Genomic DNA, 20,038 nt, shown 5'->3' with positions numbered 1-20,038 from the left:
TCGGAGCAGGAGATACGAAACATCAAGGGGTCTTCGGGTATGAATGCAGTGAAGGACTATCAAATCTCTCAACCCAACAACGCCACCGCTATCATGCCTTTGGCTAAGAGAGTAACCGAGGACCCTATGGATGTATCGGTAGAATGGGTCCCTCAAATTAGTACTCTTAGTGCTGCTTGGGTTGTAGTGCCCTTCACCAATCTGAGCCCACGCGGCTTGGCATTCATTCTCACCCAACTCTCGCACCCCTCCGGTGTTCTCTTCATTACCCTAATCTTCCTCCGTATACAGCCCAACTATTGACCCAAATTATGCCATTGAGATCGAGTACTTCGTTCCACCACATCGGATGCTACACCATCGTTGTCGAAAGGGTCGCACCTTGAATTGAACATGAAGGTGCTATAGAACTCCATGGTGCACTCGTGGACGGAGCGAAGTCGAGTGGTTAGGGCAATCCTTAGTGGGCCGGTAACGAGGTTGTTAAACCGGTCAAGTTGGTTCACCATGGCTAAAAGATCCATGCACACTTGTCTTGGGTATTCTTCCGGTCTTGTTTGAAGTACGTCATATCTTGCTCTAGCATCGAGCTCATTTGTGTTGAACCTCGTGAACTTCTTCTGTAACAACTATCATTAAAATTAGTAATTAGAATAACAATTAGTCAATAAGGAAACCTTAATTGAGACACCCAAGTAATTCCGCACTAACCCTAAAATTTCCGGAATAATCAGAATCAGGATCAGGGCCCCTAAAACTCAGGGGGGTTAAACCCTATTCGATAATTATCTTAAATTATGCGTTGTATATACTGAATTTCGAATGTTGTTGATTCACCAAGTCTATGCCACTGACTAGGCTAATCTACAAGCTAGGCCGCACCTTTACGGACCGTAAGGGTTAGTCCTTACGGACCGTAAGCCTACCAGCTTGCCTTACGGACCGTAAGGTTTAGGTCATACGGTCCGTAAGCAACATGAAATTTGGGCTATAAATAGCTGACCTTGGCATTCGACTGTTGGTGATAAAACGTCGATCGAATTCGTTCTGTACATCGATGTTAGGCTGTTATATCACAAATTAAACACACACGATCACGAAGTGCTGCCGCGGAACAGGGTAATTACTCGACCGCTATTACGATTCAGTTTCCGAGATCAATATATCCAAAGAATGTTTAAGTGCCGCCCACATTGGGTCATACTTTGTCGTTTATCGTTAATTCGATGAATGAGTTTAAGTATTATACTTTGTCGTTTGTCATTAATTCGATAAATGAGTTTAAGTATCGCACTTTGTCGTTCATTGTGAGAATTTGATCTCGTGAGATATCGTGACTGTTGTATTGATCACTAACCCTGTTTTGTGTGCATTATTATTGAAATTAGGTTAACAGGGCTAAAATCATATTCTGTCAGTACTAAATCTGCAATGTGAGTTATTCTTTTTTTTATCAATTGTTTTACAATACTCCAAATTATTTCTAGAATTATAAATTACAGTGATTAAGTTTATGTAATCACCAAGTTACAGCCGGTATATGGGGTATTGTGCACTTTACTTGATAATCGTCACCATTGGGGCAGCCATTGGGTGATATGACCATAATCACAGACACCATTGGACAGGTGGGCCAATGGGTCGAGTGGTAAAGTACTGTGGGTAGTTGGTTGATATCAGAAACATTGTAAAAGATCTTAACACTGTGAATTATAACAGATGTGTCATTTTCAACAACTAGAATAATTCACTCAGTATTTCCCCGCTGACAAAATCTTTTCCAAACATGTTTCAGGTGATCTGCTGTAATTCAGGAAAAATGCAGGGGAAGCATTTCAAGCTTAAGATAGTGGCTCAGTATAAAATAAAGAAATATGTTTTATCCAGAAAATCTTACTATTGTAAATTATCAGGGTTTTATCCCGAATTGTGAAATAAAATAATCGGGAAAAGTTTTTAGCTTAAACGATCCTGTAAATAAAATTTCCGCTGCTAAACTCACAATAAACAAAGTACCGCAGGATTTCTATCCTGCGGCTCCTGGAACGGGTCAAACCGGGCCGGGGGCCGTGACAGAAACAAGGTGGTATCAGAGCCACTAAATTAAGCTAATTAAGTATTTAAAAGATACTTAATTTTTCCTGATTACTATTACGTGATTATGTGTTTATGTGCTTTTAAACTGATTATTTGTTAATTACAGTATGGGTAAGCAAAAGTTACAAGATATCTATCTTAAACTAGATAGGTCAGTCTACGAAGAAGGAAGTTCGTCTAAAACTAAATTTTCAAAGCTCCCTACAATTCCTGGAGAAGGAATATTTGTGCAAAAAGCGAATTATGAATATCCGCTTTCTCCTAGAAAAAGGAATATGATTATTAAGAAAAGTAAGGAGCAAATCAGAGAAAAGAAAATTAAAAAGGAAACCCAGGAGTTAATTAAGAAATCACCTTGGGAAGATAAACTCGATGAAAAATGGGCAAATTTGTATATGTTAGCCAGTGTGGCAGAACATGCAAATCTTTAGATGCCCTACATCTAGCAAACAGCACTTCCCAATAAGTAAATAAATAAAATTTAGTAAAATAAATCTGAATGTGTTTTCCTGTATTTTGTACAAATAGTGTGCAATAAAACTTCCATGTTTATTTGTTAAACTTTGTTCCAAAGTTTTAACTTAATATGTTTGTGCATTTTGCATATATGCTACACAGCATGAACGAGATATCTGAAGCTTTTCAGAACCTCAATCTTTACCCGGTGAATATAGAAGTTTCTCATGAATTTACTGGATATTTTGCTGATGTGGACCAACCTGTAAAATTTCCTACTCCACCATTGACCAAACCAAAAAGAAAGAAAAAGAAAAATTATGTGTGTGGAAGCCGTATACGTAGGAAAAAGCCAGTTACAAAACCTCCTAGAATTAACGACCCTTTAGGAAAAGGAAAGGCAATTATAATCCAGGAAAACCCTAATCAGCAAGAAAGGGAAACTGAAGCCAATAAAGAGTTTAGGCAAATGGAGAAACAGTTTGAGGAATATTCTCAAGAAATAGAAACAGAAATAGGGCAAGATTCTAGACCAACTCAGGTAGAAATTGGGGAGAGTTCCAACCAAAACCAAAGGCTAACTTTTCAGGAGCAGATAAATATTCTATTGGCAAACTGTGATACTTTTCAGCCTGTCAATACGAATATTTTTACCTATCCTATTGAAAATCCACTTCCTATGAACTCTGGACCAGCAATCCCAGATCCAATAGTACACTTCCAACCTGTAGAAATGGAGGAATGGTGGACAAATGATTGGCAATTCCAAAATATTGTCAACGACCCTTATTCCTTTCTTCCACAATTCGATTCAGAACCCCTACCTAATCCACCAATGAGCAATGAGAATTTGGCTGAACTTCGCCATTTCGGTGAAGAATTGATGGATGCAGGGAATAGAATTAGGGAGATAGGGGGACAGATTGCCTGGAAGTATGATGAAAGGGAACTTCATTTTTAGGATATCAAGTAACGAGAGATAAGAAGATGATAAAACTATCGTTGTGTAATAGTAAAAGTAAATAGTGAAACCAGTTGTAACATAACGAATAAAACATTGTAAAATATCGGTGTGTATTGATGCATACTATACTGATATAAAATGGAATCGAGAAATCGATAAGTTTTGACTTTATGTGTTACGAATTGTCTGATTATTTGTATAAATTGCTAATTACTAATTACTCATAATAAATTATTATCAGATGGCAAATAATGATAACGAACCAGTAAATGAAGTTAATCAGTCAGAGCATCACCCAGAAGATCAATATATGACCAAACAAGATATTGAAAATATTGTTGCTCAAGGGATAGCCAACGCAATTCCAATATTCGTTGCTGCTATAAAAAGTCCAAACGAACCGCAACATATCATTCCTAGTAGACATACTATTGAGGATAATTTCAGTAATAGTATAAACGGGGGCAATGATCATATTAATCATGATAATGAATCTCAGCACACGCCGCGCCCTAAGAAACGAAAGGCTGCAACACCTGGTTGCACTTTCAAAGAATTCCTTGCTTGTAAACCCGCTGAATTTGCAGGCAACGAAGGAGCAACTGCAACACTGCGATGGTTAGAGAAAACCAAAGCAGTGATTGCAATAAGTAAATGTGCTGAAGAAGATCAAGTCATGTATGCCTCAAATTTGTTTAAAGAAGGAGCACTAGAATGGTGGAACACAGTACTGCAAGCAAAAGGAAGACGGGTGGCTTATGCTACGACTTGGGAAGAATTTAAGAATCTTGTCGAAAGAAAATTCTGTCCTGAGTATGAGAAGGAACAGATGGCAAATAAGTTCCTAAATCATCGAATGACAGGGGTAGATTGTCGTGGTTATACTTCGACATTCTTCGAATATGCGAGAGTGGTACCCATTCTGGCTTCGCCAGAACCGGTACTCATTTCCCGATATAATTGGGGATTAATTAGCGAAATTCGCAATATCGTTAAGGCTGCGAGACCTCATACTATTGACGATGCAGTAGAATTAGCTAACACCCTAACCGACGAACTAATACGCACAAGAGATGAAGATAGGAAGAAAGAATTGGCTCAAAAGATTACCCAGGGATTCAGGGTGGGTAATAGTAGTAATTTCAAGAAGAAAGGAGTAAGACAATCTTCAACCCCGCCATTTTGCAGAAATTACAGAAGGAAACATTTTGGAAAATGCAATGCAATTTGTAATTTCTGCAAATCTGTAGGCCATAGTGAAGAAAACTGTAAGAAGAAAACTGTAATCTGTTTTCACTGTGGGGGAACAGGACATTACAAAACCGAATGCCCCAAACTGAACAAAATCACCAATAACAAGGGCAAACCAGTTGAAGGAACTGTTAAGAAAAATGCCAGAGCTTTCCAGCTAACCACTCAAGAAGCAGAGCTCATTCCGGATGTGATAGCCGGTACGTTTTTAGTTCACAACGTTTATGCAAAAGTATTATTTAACTCTGGTGCAAACCAAAGTTTTATAAATACTTCATTCTGTCAAGCTCTTAAGTTACCGTTGACTACCGTTAGGCAGATTTTTACAGTCGAAACTGCAGATGGGAATTCAGTAGAAATTAATCAGGTTTTGCAAAAAGTAGAAATAGAACTCTTAGGTCATAAATTTGTTGCAAACTTATTACCTATGAAACTAGCCGAGTTTGATGTTGTCTTAGGAATGGATTGGTTAATAGCCAACCATGCTCAAATCATTTGTGATAAGAACTCTATAGAAATTCAAGCACCTACGGGAGAGGTAATTAAGATTGCAGGAGATAAACCTCGGAGGCCACTGAAGTTCATATCAGTAATGAAAGTTGCTAATTATGAACGGAAACAAGGAATAGTATATATGATTTCAGTAATCATTTGTACTAAAGGAAAAGAACTTAAGGAAATTCCTGTAGTCTCAGAATACCCAGATGTTTTTCCAGAAGATTTGCCTGGGTTACCACCAGATAGAGAGGTAGAATTTAGGATTCATCTAATTCCAGGAACTATACCGATAGCCAAGGCACCTTATCGATTAGCTCCTACCGAAATGCTAGAATTAAAGAAGCAATTAGATGAATTACTAAGCAAAGGATTTATACAACCTAGTTCATCCCCTTGGGGTGCACCAGTGTTGTTTGTGAAAAAGAAAGATGGATCAATGAGAATGTGTATTGATTATAGAGAATTGAATAAGGTTACAATTAAGAATCGATACCCATTACCTAGGATTGATGATCTCTTTGATCAATTACAAGGCGCTAAATATTTTTCTAAGATAGACTTGCGCTCCGGATATCATCAATTAAAGGTTCAAGAGGAAGACATACCTAAAACTGCTTTTAGAACTAGGTATGGTCATTATGAATTTACAGTCATGCCCTTTGGACTAACAAATGCCCCAGCTGCATTCATGGACATGATGAACAGGATTTGTAAACCATATTTGGATAAATTTGTGATCGTGTTCATTGACGATATACTCATTTATTCCAAAAGTCAAGTCGAGCATTGTCAGCACTTGCATGCACTCTTAACTTTGTTAAGAAAAGAAAAGTTGTACGCTAAATTCTCGAAGTGTGAATTTTGGCTACAAGAAGTGCAATTCTTAGGACACATGGTGAATCACGAAGGTATTCACGTAGATCCTGCTAAGATAGAAGCAATTACCAATTGGAAGGTTCCGCAAACTGCAATGGAAATTAGAAGTTTTATAGGTTTAGCTGGTTATTATAGACGGTTTATTAAGGATTTTTCCAAGATAGTTGTACCATTAACTAAGCTAACCTGTAAAGCCACTAAGTTTGAATGGGGACCAAAACAAGAAGAAGCTTTTAGAATTTTAAAACAGAAATTAACCAATGCGCCAATCTTAGCTTTACCAGAAGGAACAGAAGATTTTGAAGTATATTGCGATGCTTCAAAACTAGGATACGGATGTGTGTTAATGCAACGCAAGAAGGTAATTGCGTATGCCAGACAATTGAAAAAGCACGAAGAAAACTATACAACTCATGATTTAGAACTAGGAGCCATAGTTTTTGCCCTTAAAATTTGGAGACATTATCTGTATGGAAGTAAATTTACTATTTATACAGATCATAAAAGTTTAAGATATATATTTGGGCAAAAAGAGTTAAACATGAGGCAAAGAAGATGGATGGAGATTTTAAGTGATTACGACTGTGATATTCAATATCACGAAGGAAAGGCAAACGTAGTAGCAGATGCTTTAAGTCGTAAGTATCATGAAAAGCAAAGGCGAGTCCGTGCCCTTAGAATAAATCTACAAATAGATTTAATGGAACAAGTGAAGGAAATCCAGAAAACAGCAATCAAGGACGATGCCGAAGGAATGAAAGGTTACCTAAAAGAATTGGAACAAGGAAATGATGAAATTTGGAAATTCCACAAAAACAGAATTTGGGTACCTAAACAGGGAAATTTAAGATCAAAGATTTTAGAGGAAGCTCATAAATCTAGGTATACCATACACCCAGGAAACAATAAGATGTATCAAGATTTAAGAAAGAATTTCTGGTGGATAGGAATGAAAAAGGATATAGCCGAATATGTATCTAAGTGTTTAACCTGTTCACAAGTTAAAGCCGAACACCAGAAACCCTCAGGTTTACTACAACAGTTAGAAATGCCTGTATGGAAATGGGAACTTATAACAATGGACTTTGTTATTAAGTTACCCAAGACTCGAAAAGGTAATAATGCCATTTGGGTAATCGTGGATCGATTGACCAAATCAGCTCATTTTCTACCAATAAAGGAAACCTTTAGTATGGAAAGGTTAGCCAAATTGTATGTAGATGAGATAGTATCCTTACATGGAGTCCCGCTCTCCATTGTATCGGATAGAGATAGTCGTTTCACTTCCCGTTTCTGGACAAGTTTCCAAGAATCAATGGGAACCCGACTTAATCTAAGTACTGCATATCATCCACAGACCGATGGACAAAGTGAAAGGATGATCCAAACTTTAGAAGACATGCTCCGAGCATGTGTAATTGATTTTGGGGGTAATTGGGATAACCATTTACCATTAATTGAATTCTCCTATAACAATAGTTATCATTCAAGTATTGAAGCCGCTCCACTCGAGGCACTATATGGACGCAAGTGCAGAACACCTGTATGTTGGGCAGAAATAGGAGAAAGTCAATTATCAGGTCCGGAAATTGTGCAAGAAACCACAGACAAGATAACTCGAATCAAGGAACGATTGAAAACAGCCAGAGATCGCCAAAAGAGCTATGCAGACAATCGTCGCAAACCACTTGAATTCCAAATAGGAGATAAAGTACTGCTGAAAGTATCTCCTTGGAAAGGAGTTGTAAGATTCGGTAAGAAAGGAAAACTGAGTCCCAGATATGTTGGACCATTTCCAGTGATTCAACGAATCGGACCAGTCGCTTATCGTTTACAATTACCAGAGGCACTAGCTGGAGTACATGATGTATTTCATGTATCCAATCTTAAGAAATGTCTATCAGACGAATCTCTAGTAGTACCTCTTCAAGACATAGAGGTAAATGAAAAACTGAAATTCATAGAAAAACCTTTACAAATAGAAGACCAAAAAATCAAGTTTCTCAAACACAAGCGACTAGTACTGGTGAAAGTCAGATGGAATTCAAAGAGAGGACCGGAATATACTTGGGAACTGGAATCAGAAATGAAGCACAAGTACCCTCATCTGTTTCAATAAATCTCGAGGACGAGATTTTTCCTAAGGTGGGGAGGATGTAACAACTATCATTAAAATTAGTAATTAGAATAATAATTAGTCAATAAGGAAACCTTAATTGAGACACCCAAGTAATTCCGCACTAACCCTAAAATTTCCGGAATAATCGGAATCAGGATCAGGGCCCTAAAACTCAGGGGGGTTAAACCCTATTCGATAATTATCTTAAATTATGCGTTGTATATACTGAATTTCGAATGTTGTTGATTCACCAAGTCTATGCCACTGACTAGGCTAATCTACAAGCTAGGCCGCACCTTTACGGACCGTAAGGGTTAGTCCTTACGGACCGTAAGCCTACCAGCTTGCCTTACGGACCGTAAGGTTTAGGTCATACGGTCCGTAAGCAACATGAAATTTGGGCTATAAATAGCCGACCTTGGCATTCGACTGTTGGTGATAAAACGTCGATCGAATTCGTTCTGTACATCGATGTTAGGCTGTTATATCACAAATTAAACACACACGATCACGAAGTGCTGCCGCGGAACAGGGTAATTACTCGATCGCTATTACGATTCAGTTTCCGAGATCAATATATCCAAAGAATGTTTAAGTGCCGCCCACATTGGGTCATACTTTGTCGTTTATCGTTAATTCGATGAATGAGTTTAAGTATTATACTTTGTCGTTTGTCGTTAATTCGATAAATGAGTTTAAGTATCGCACTTTGTCGTTCATTGTGAGAATTTGATCTCGTGAGATATCGTGACTGTTGTATTGATCACTAACCCTGTTTTGTGTGCATTATTATTGAAATTAGGTTAACAGGGCTAAAATCATATTCTGTCAGTACTAAATCTGCAATGTGAGTTATTCTTTTTTTTATCAACTGTTTTACAATACTCCAAATTATTTCTAGAATTATAAATTACAGTGATTAAGTTTATGTAATCACCAAGTTACAGCCGGTATATGGGGTATTGTGCACTTTACTTGATAATCGTCACCATTGGGGCAGCCATTGGGTGATATGACCATAATCACAGACACCATTGGACAGGTGGGCCAATGGGTCGAGTGGTAAAGTACTGTGGGTAGTTGGTTGATATCAGAAACATTGTAAAAGATCTTAACACTGTGAATTATAACAGATGTGTCATTTTCAACAACTAGAATAATTCACTCAGTATTTCCCCGCTGACAAAATCTTTTCCAAACATGTTTCAGGTGATCTGCTGTAATTCAGGAAAAATGCAGGGGAAGCATTTCAAGCTTAAGATAGTGGCTCAGTATAAAATAAAGAAATGTGTTTTATCCAGAAAATCTTACTATTGTAAATTATCAGGGTTTTATCCCGAATTGTGAAATAAAATAATCGGGAAAAGTTTTTAGCTTAAACGATCCTGTAAATAAAATTTCCGCTGCTAAACTCACAATAAACAAAGTACCGCAGGATTTCTGTCCTGCGGCTCCTGGAACGGGTCAAACCGGGCCGAGGGCCGTGACATCTTCGACATCTTGATGTTGTTAGAAAGAGAGGAGACGTCGAATTTCTGCGGAAAATCGCCTGGACCAGAGCGTTTTGTGGGGAAACGGGGCGTGTTGAAATGAAGAAACTGTTTTGAAAAGGGGATTTATCCCGACAGTTGCGCGGACACGGCCCCGACGAGCAACTTTTTTTTAGTGCTCGTGTGAGTGCCCTATTTTCCCAAAATTTGGTTAGAGGACTTACCAGTTTCGATGTTTATCCGCTTGCTCGTAACTTACCAGGTATGATGTTGATGCTTTTACTCGTCGACCGTTTGAAGTGAGATTTCCTCTTCCTCATCCTCAATGAATCCTTGGTAGAGTTTTAGCCGTTGGCCATTGACTTTGAATGGAATTCCATTCCGAGATTTAATTTCTACGGCACCGTGTGGGAAAATATGGGTGATAGAAAAAGGTCTTGACCACCTAGATTTTAATTTTCCAGGAAATAGTCGAAGTCATGAATTAAACAAAAGAACTTGATCCCCTACTCGAAATTCATTAGGTTTAATATGTTTATCATGCAAGTTTTTCATTCTTTTCTTACAAATTTCAGAGTTAGAGTATGCATAATTCCTTAATTCGTCTAATTCATTTAATTGACAAAATCGATTTTTACCTGCGAATTCTAAATCTAAGTTTACATTTTTGATTGCCCAGTAGGCCTTGTGAGCTATTTCTACCGGCAAGTGACAAATTTTTCCATAGACGAGCTTATATGGGGTTGTACCTATTGTTGTTTTATTAGCAGTTCGAAAAGCCCATAAAGCGTCATCTAATTTATCAGCCCATTCCTTTTTATTTAACCCTACGGTTTTTTTAAGTATTCGTTTTAAACCTCTATTAGTCACTTCGGCTTGTCCGTCTGTTTGAGGGTGATATGCTGTTGAGACCCGGTGATAGACCCCATATCTTGTTAAGATTTTTTCAAGTTGATGATTACAAAAATGGGTACCTCTATCACTTATTAATGCTTTAGGTGTTCCAAAACGAGATAATAATTTTTTCAGAAATCTTACCACAACTCTTCCATCATTTGTTGGAAGTGCCTCGGCCTCGGCCCATTTAGACAAGTAATCGACCGCCACAAGTATATATTTGTTTCCTTTCGACGGTGGGAAAGGTCCCATGAAGTCGAGTCCCCACACATCAAAAATTTCACAAACAAGAATGCCATTTTGTGGCATTTCGTTTTTGGAAGAAATATTACCTGATCTTTGGCAGGTGTCACATGTCTTAACAAGACTTTGAGCGTCTTTGTAAATGGAAGGCCAATAAAATCCTAAATCAAATACCTTTCGTGCGGTACTAGCGGCACCATGATGTCCTCCGTATGGACCTTCATGACAATGGCGGAGAATTCTTCTTGCTTCACTACCATGTACGCACCTTCGGATGAGTTGGTCGGCACACATTTTGAAAAGATAAGGATCTTCCCAAAAGTAATGCTTTACATCAGCAAAGAATTTCTTTCTTTGGTGATGTGGCCATCCTTTGGCGACTATACCGCTAGCTAAGTAATTAGCAAAGTCGGTATACCATGGTTCTTGTCTATATTCCACCATTTCCAAGGACTCCGTTGGAAATTTTTTGTTGATTTGCTCGTCCCTGATTGCCTCCAAAGCTGGGTCTTCTAAGCGTGAAAGGTGATCTGCTGCGGTGTTTTCTGCTCCTCTTTTGTCTTTGACTTCAATATCGAATTCTTGGAGGAGTAGAATCCACCGAATCAAACGGGGTTTAGCATCCTATTTCTTGAAAAGGTATCGAATGGCAGCATAATCTGTATAGACTATTGTTTTAGAAAGAACAAGATAAGAACGAAATTTATCAAAAGCAAATACCACAACTAGTAACTCTTTTTCAGTTGTTGTGTAATTTTCTTGTGCATCATTAAGTGTTTTACTAGCATAGTAAATTGGGTGAAAATGCTTTTCTTTTCGTTGTCCAAAGACTGCCCCAACTGCAAAGTCACTTGCATCACACATGATTTCGAAAGGTAGTTTCCAATCAGGCGCTATCATGATAGGTGCATTGACTAGCATTTCCTTGAGGGTTAGAAATGCTTGATTGCAATCCTTGTCAAAGATGAAAGGGGCATCTTTTTCAAGTAATTTTGTTAGAGGTCTTGAAATTTTTGAAAAGTCTTTGATAAATCGTCTATAAAATCTGGCATGCCCTAAGAAACTTTTGATTGCTCTAACGGAGGATGGTGGAGGTAATCAAGAAATAGTGTCTATTTTGGCTCGATCCACTTCCATTCCTTCGCTTGAGATTTTGTGACCAAGTACTATTCCCTCCGTTACCATGAAATAGCATTTTTCCCAATTAAGGGTGAGGTTAGTTTCCTCACATCGGGATAGCATTCGTTCGAGGTTATCGAGGCATTGGTCGTATGAATCTCCAAAGATAGAAAAGTCGTCCATGAAGACTTCCATTGTCTTTTCTATCATGTCATGGAAGAGGGCCACCATGCAACGTTGGAATGTTGCAGGGGCATTACATAGACCAAATGGGATGCGTCGATAAGCAAAAGTTCCATAGGGACATGTGAATGTTGTCTTTTGTTCGTCTTCGGGTGCTATCGGGATTTGAAAGTAACCTAAAAAACCATCCAAGAAACAATAAAATTTATGCCCGGATAATCTTTCTAACATTTGGTCAATAAAGGGCAAAGGAATCTTCTATAGTCTATACATACTCTCCATCCTGTGACGGTTCTCGTTGGTATTAATTCATTCTTTTCATTAGTTATTACCGTCATACCTCCTTTCTTTGGAACTACTTGAACGGGACTTACCCAAGGACTATCGGAGATAGGATAAATAAGTCTGGCGTCAAGTAATTTGATGACTTCGTTTTTAACCACTTCTTGGACATTTGGATTTACTCTTCGTTGTGGTTGTATTACCGATTTGTAGTCATCGTTCATTAAAATTTTGTGCGTGGACATGGAAGGACTTATTCCTTTAATATCTACAAGCTTCCAAGCGATCGCATTTTTATGTTTTTTCAAAAGTTTAATTAATTTTTCTTTTTCTATACTACTTAATTTAGACGAAATAATTACAGGAGATTTACCATCCTTGTCTAGAAAAGCATATTCCAAACCTTTCGGAAGTTCTTTGAACTCAAGAGGTGGGTCTTTAGGAGACTGCTTATTTGGTTGCTCGTTTTGATCAAGAACTTTAAAAGTTTGTTCTATGGTGACCTCTTCTTCGACAAAGTGGTCCATCTTTTCACTTGTATCGGGTGGCTTATCTTCATCTTCAATTAGGGGGTCATTATTGCCAAAAGGATATTTCATTGAGTGCTCAAGATCTATGCTCCTTTTAAAAATGCCCCTAATTGAAGAGGTAGGTTGTTGTATTTCCGGTTTTTCAAAGCTTCATGAGTTTTTACAAAAGGTCGTCCCAACACTAGAGGAGCGTCATCAAGGATGACAAAGTCGGTTGGGATTACCAATTGATTTTTTTGAACCAAGACATCCTCAACTATACCGATTGATTTTATTATTTTCCGATTGGATAGAAAAATGGGTATTTGAAGTGGAGAAAAATCACTAATACTTAAATTTTCAAAAATGTAATTAGGCATTATGTTAACACAAAGATCTTTATCAATAGTGACATTACTAATAAATGAATTTTGAAAAAAACATTGAACCGGTGTAATGTTGATTTCAAAAGGGTCTTCTTTTATTAGTGAAGTTTGATCATTAGTTAACCTAATACTTACCATTTCGTCAGTTTTAGTGCTAGTGTTTAACTCTTTTAAAAACTTCGCATGAGTGGGTACTAAACAATGATTTTCAAAAGAAGGTGACAAGAGATTAATTTCTTCAAAATTAGACTCTTCTTGAATTTTAATGTTATCGGCCTCACCTCGTTCGTTGTTTAACTCATGTGTCGGTTTTTCACTTATTTGTTCCTCCATTTTTACCTCTTCAACTATCTTTTCTTTATTTAATTCTTCTCTTGCGCGGGACTCCTCTTCCCTTGCGTGAGATTCTTTTATGTATCGCTCAATAGTTTTAAGGTGATTTAATATACTATCGGTCACTTCAGTGATAGAGAAAGGATCGGGATCCTCAAAGCTTGAATCCGGTTGTTCGATCCTTGGTTCCTCATAGTACTCATATGAAGTAGATGGTTCATACCATTGTTCTTCATTGTAAGTATATGATAGATAAGGGTCGTAATTTTGTTCTTCATAATACTCATATGAGGTGGGTTGTCCACGCCATGGTTCCTCATAAGAGTATGAAGGTGGTGGCTCATATCTTGGTTCCTCAAAGTATGAGTATGAAGGCTCATACCTTGGTTCATCAAAATATGAGTATGAGGGAGAAGGTTCGTACCTTTGGTCTTTATAGGAGGTGTATGAAGTCGATGGCTCATACCTGGGCTCCTCATAATAGTTGTATCAAGTGGATGGTTGAGATGAGTTGTAATATTGAACCGAATGCGGGTTACAACTTTGTCTTTTCTGCTGACACTTGGGCACGCCCCCGTGCTCACTGAGCACGGGGCGTGTTCAGCCTTCTGTTCTTCTTGTTTTACTTGGGAAGATGCTGTCGGGGGGTCGGGCATGCCACGTTTGTTCCTTTTCTTGCATTTGTGTTAGATTTAGCTGCCTTTTTGCTTCTTTTGTTTATTTGAGCTCATTTAATCCTGAAAATACAAAAGAAAGACAAAAACATACTTTTTCCAACATTAGTACTAAAAAAGGGTTAGTTTTATGCCACAATTGATGTATTTTATATGTTGCATTTTGTGCACATAAATAGTATAAAACAAGGAAACTGGTTGTAACTTCCCGCGTAAAATAATAACGGGGGATAAAGTTCGTATAAAAGCGATGGGTTTCGCTAAGTTAATTAAACGGGTTAAAAACGAAGAGATTGTGAAAGGTCTGGTTGACAAAAGTGAAGATTTTCACTAAAATGTTTAAACGGGCAAAAATGACAAAAGGATTCACAATTATTTAAATTGTGTTACGTCACAAAAATGAGTGAAGTCATTACCAAAATGACAACGAAAGGGGATAAATCCTTGGACGAAAATTCCTTGGAATTGACGTGAGTTCAAGAGAAAAGCGTTAAACTAAAATTCAGTATTAGTGAGAAACAACGCTTTAACAAATACGAATATTATGAAACGAATTCGGAAAATGATTAATATCGAGGAATATGGATCTTAACACCGGTAGGTGCAAAGCGATACATTCGATGGAAAGATTTCCGATAATAAAAGTCGATATAAACTTAAACAAAACGTGATGTAATCACGGTTACAAAAGTGATATAGAATACAATCAAGTCGTAACGTGAGTTATGAGATATGAAAATCAGAAAACACGTAAAAGGCCGTGTTGGCAATAAGATATACCCGAATGGCGGGGAATAAAGTGACGGCGACTAATCAGTCTGGCCAGTAAAGCCTTTCAAAGTCGGAGTAGTGTTACGACTTATATAAAGCGCCTGTTGAAATAAGATTAGCTTGAAGTAAGCATGATGAAAATAAATACAACCGAGTGATCAGATGACAACTCGGTCAAATAAGTGACAAGAATAAGAAATTCAAAATGAAAGTATCGGCCTACAAGGCCATACACATAAAAGGCGTATACGCTTTAAAACCGAAAGCGCATTACCATACTTTCCTGGTAAGAGTATCATGTGCGAGCAATGCTCACGTGATCACCGAAACTAAGGTTCGGATGATTTAAACTAATAAAGTACGTGAGAAAGGTTTCGGGGACGAAACCTCTTTAAGGGGGGTAGATTTGTAACACCCCGAAAATGGGTTTGGTAATCAAACCACGTTAACACTAAAAGACGGGTAAAGTACCGTTAGTGGTAAAATTTACCCGGTAAATAATATTAAATAAAGGTTATACGAAGACTTTTGAGAAAATAAATTTACGAAAGGCCCAAGTTAACGGGACTTAAAAATAAAACGGGTTATAACTTCCCCGAACCCACCAAGTAACTAGGAATATCAAACTAGTTAGATATGTGCCTTCAAATAAAGAAGGAAACTTGGGTAATAACCCTTATTATAAAGTTACAAGCTAGAGGGGCCAAGAGAGGAAGATTTAAAACTTGATTTTTATTTAATTAAAACTCTACACACACACTAGTGGGTGTGTGCGTGAGATCGATCAGAAGAAGGAGCCAGGAGCTCAAACCCTAGCTCATCTCAATTTCACCAAATTGAAGGTCCAAATCAAGTCTAAATCAAAATCCGAGTACGAATTAGTGATCTCCACTGAAAAAGGAGTCACGAGGTATGTAAATTTCATAAGAAATCTCTAGTTGAATTTCTGAGCAAACCTAGAGAATTCGAATTAGATGATTGCATGCTTGTTATATGATGAAATAGGAACATTGTAGTGTCTAGGAGTAAACCCTAGACAAGTATATGATCAAGTTAGGCCTAATTCTTGTGAATTCATGATCACCATTGAAGGTGACAAGTGGGTTTTTGTATGAACATGTTAAACACTAGAAATTGATAGTTGTTCTAGTGTAATTTGAACTTTCGTAAGTAAAATTCTGATGTTGTAGATGCGAAAATTGATATGAACATGTTAATTGATGTTAAAACATGGTTAAAACAATAACCATGAACTAGATAAAAGAAGAATGCAAATTATGCACATTAGGTGTTTGTTAAAATGCCTAAATGAGAACTAAAGTGTTGAAATTTAGAGTGAAAACGCGTATTTGAATTATATGGCAATTACGCATAATATGTAGTGATAAGGGTTCTACATATTATGTTGATTTAGACTTAATGTTGTAAACCATGTGATTGAAAGTAGTTAACATTAATAAGCAAAGTTAACTAATGATGAGGTCGAATAGTAGTTTCGACATAGAAAATAAGTGAGGTGGAATAGTCGTGATTGTTAATGACTAATTTAACCGCCTTGTAAATGTTGACGATAGTTTGACGCGTAACAAGCTAGGTGGAAGCTTGGAGAAGGAAGCGGGTCAAACGAATTTAAGAAGGAAAAGAGAAGCATGGTTTAGATGCGAGGTAAGTAAAGCTTACGCCTTTTACTTTATTACCAAATACTTGATTTTGAGTATTGAATCTGAATTGTATTGAGTAAACGAAACATGATGTTCCGGCACGATTTAAATGCGAGTCAGAAAAAGTGAGAAAGATAAGAAACCATGAATTATGGTAAAAAGGGTAAAAAGGGTCAAATAGTAATTCGGACATGGACTAATGAATATATAAAGGGATTTGAAAGGACACCATTTGGCATGAGCCATAACGGGTCAAACAAAACGGGAACGATTCTTAAGTAAGATGAATTCAAAAGTAAACCGGGGTACGTTAAAGGGGATGCAATGGCAATTAAATACCATCTCGAAATGATAATTAGTCATTTCGACTAAACGGGTCAAATGGTGTTGTTAACACCATTTGTCAATAATATTTGATGATCGCTTGTTGAGTTTGTGATCACAGGAATTAACACATGGTTCGCATGGCTATTAACTAGAAATTAATAGAGAAAGGTATTCAAACGGGTCAATCTTATGACCCGAGCCAGGTACGCATGCTTAGAATTATAGCTAAAAGCGACATTTTGGTCAAATAATAGTGGAAGTCCTTCGTCGCATAAATGAAGGGCTAAAATTGACCAAAAAGCCCTTGAGGGGTAAATAGGGCAAACGACTTTTAAAAAGTTGTTTTGAAATAAACGTCTTGTTTAAATTGAGTCTTTGGAATTCGTATAAAAATGGGGTTAGGATGTAAACCAATAGAAGCATGATTTAAGTCTAAAGATGTACTTAAATACCCTTAACGGGTCAAAATAAGCATATGAGCGAAAACGGGTTAAAATATATAAGAAACCCGCAATTAGAACCTAACATGGTAGATAATATTGAACTGAAGAGGTTCATGTGAAATAATGATCAAACAAATATGTTTGTTTGATAAATGCATAAACGGGTCAAAATTTTGTAAAAAGGTAATAAGCCGAAGGCATAAAAGTCTCAAAATTTATTAAGCCGGATGTCGGATTTTAACTCCATATGATGGAGAATCAAATTACGAGAAAAAGAATCGTGGAAAATGGATCAATAGCGAATGAGTTATGTCCGTGTTCGTGAAACTTGGGTTGGCTGGGAATTTTGCAGCAGCAATTAAGCAACTTGATGTCAAAAAAGGGGCTAGGTGTAGCGTCTAGCCCCTCCTGATTCCGAAAATTGTTTAATTTTTGTTTGTTTGACCCATATAACTTGTTTAAACTTGTTATTTAACTACCAAAGCTAACTTTTAAGTTGGTTTTAGTCTTAGGTAAATGTCAAGGATTCCCGGACGAAGACCTAGCGACGAGCAAGAACCGAACACACGTTAAATGAAGGTTCTGCGTCAAATCTTGATTTGTTTTGTTATAAGTGAAGTATGTAAACATTTACAAACATGTATTTTGATATGTTGTGAACATATGGGAAAGTTAGTATGACAAGTTTTGTAAAGTCACATTTTAGCATTAAAATGTGTATTTTATTATTAAAATCTTGATAAATTGAGACGGGCGTTACATAAATTGGCAAACGATACATTCCATAAAAAAGCCAATCTTACCAAGGAGCCAAGAAGGCAGAAACAGTCAAACAACAGATCCAAAATTAGGGGCGCTAAATGGGTCGTGTTTGCGGGTTGACGGATTCAACCGGACCCGAACCGAATTTTCTATATTTTTTTCCACAAATGAATGTGTTAAAATTAAAACTTCCTATGAAAAGCACAAATGTACATAATACAATTACATTTAAATTATAAAATCTTATGTCAATTTCTCTTTAGTTTATAATTATAGCATAAAATACATACCCAAATTTGATTATGACGTAAAACATATTGTAAAAACATATAATATAATAATATAAATGGGTTAAACAGGTCAACCCACCAACCCGACCAGGTTGACCCAAACTGTAACACCCCGAAAACTGGTTTGGTAATCAAACCACGTTAATACTAAAAGACGGGTAAAGTACCTTTAGTGGTAAAATTTAACCCGGAAAATATTAGGATTTATTTAACTAAACCTAATTTTAAATAAAAGTTAAACGAAAGCTTTTGAAGAATTTAAAGTTTATAAAAGGCCCGAGTTAACAAGACTTAAAATAAACCGAGTCGTAAATTCCCTGAACTCACTAAATTAACTAGGAATGTTTAACCTAGTTAATAAGTGGAAACATTGTTAGAAATTAAGTGGGTTGTGGCCTACTTAATAAACCAACCAAACAAAAGGGGCCAAACTTGGATAAACTTGAAAGTTTAATTTATAAAAAGAAGTTCAAAACAAAACACGCACAAAAGGTGTGTTATGTTCAACCTCAAGAACTCCCCAGGAGTTCAAAACCCTAACTTTCAACAAAATCATCCAATTGAAGGGCCAAATGAAGTCTAAATTCACAATTGAACGTGAATTAATGATCACCCAAGCTAGGGGATCATAAGGTATGTCAAATTTTGATGATTCGAGAAGTTGTGAAATTTGAATAATCATCATAATCGTGAATTTTGATTGAATTATTGAAGCTATGATTGAGTTAGTGATGTATACTTGCTTAGAAACAAAACCCTAAGTGAAAATTATACATATGATGTTATGAATTGAATGATTTGATGAATTACCACACTAGGATAAGTGGGTATTAATCTTAAGATGAATTCGATGATATAATTATGATTAGAATCATCATATATGATAGTAACCAGGAAATACTTGAACAAATTGTGTGTTTGAGTCATGGTTATCAAAAGCGCTCGCCTGGTGCGCCTAGGCGCAATTTTCAGGCGAGCCGCAACCGTACCGCCTTGTGCCGTCAAAGGCACGCTTCTAGTAAGCTTCTGGCCAAAAAATGACTTTCCGGTGACTATTCCGGCCGGATTCCTGCCCAGTTTCCGGCGAACTTTTGCAAACTAGTGCCATTTTTCGTATGGACAGTGGTTGTGAATGGATCATCGGCGAGCAGAAATTTGATGAAGATGAGAAGAAAAATAATGAAAGACAACGTGATTTACAAAAAGGAGGAGTATGTATTTTGAAGAGGAGAGCAGATTTTTGCTTAAAAACTAATCTTAACAGTGTTTTGTTGCAGAAAAAAGCTACTATTTTGCAGAAAGGGACTGTGCACAACAGTGATACCAAATAGTTAACAAAATTCATTTTTATTTCAAAATATTTTAAGCTATTATAGCAAGTAAACGTCTGTATATGATAGAATTTCT

At 37.0% G+C, this 20,038-nt stretch overlaps 1 long non-coding RNA gene across 1 annotated transcript; it reads left to right on the top strand.

The window, feature by feature from the left end:
* The first annotated feature begins 15,933 nt into the window (after window positions 1-15,933).
* Window positions 15,934-18,327, top strand: LOC110939043. Its single transcript, XR_002591916.2, has 3 exons — window positions 15,934-16,058; window positions 16,723-16,813; window positions 18,092-18,327. It is a non-coding gene; the product is annotated as an uncharacterized LOC110939043 (long non-coding RNA).
* The last annotated feature ends 1,711 nt before the right edge of the window (window positions 18,328-20,038 follow it).

This window comes from Helianthus annuus, chromosome 5 (assembly GCF_002127325.2).
Source record: "Helianthus annuus cultivar XRQ/B chromosome 5, HanXRQr2.0-SUNRISE, whole genome shotgun sequence".
Classification (NCBI taxonomy): domain Eukaryota; kingdom Viridiplantae; phylum Streptophyta; class Magnoliopsida; order Asterales; family Asteraceae; genus Helianthus; species Helianthus annuus.
Note: the sequence above shows the minus strand (reverse complement) of the source record. Positions and strands in the feature narration are given on the sequence as shown.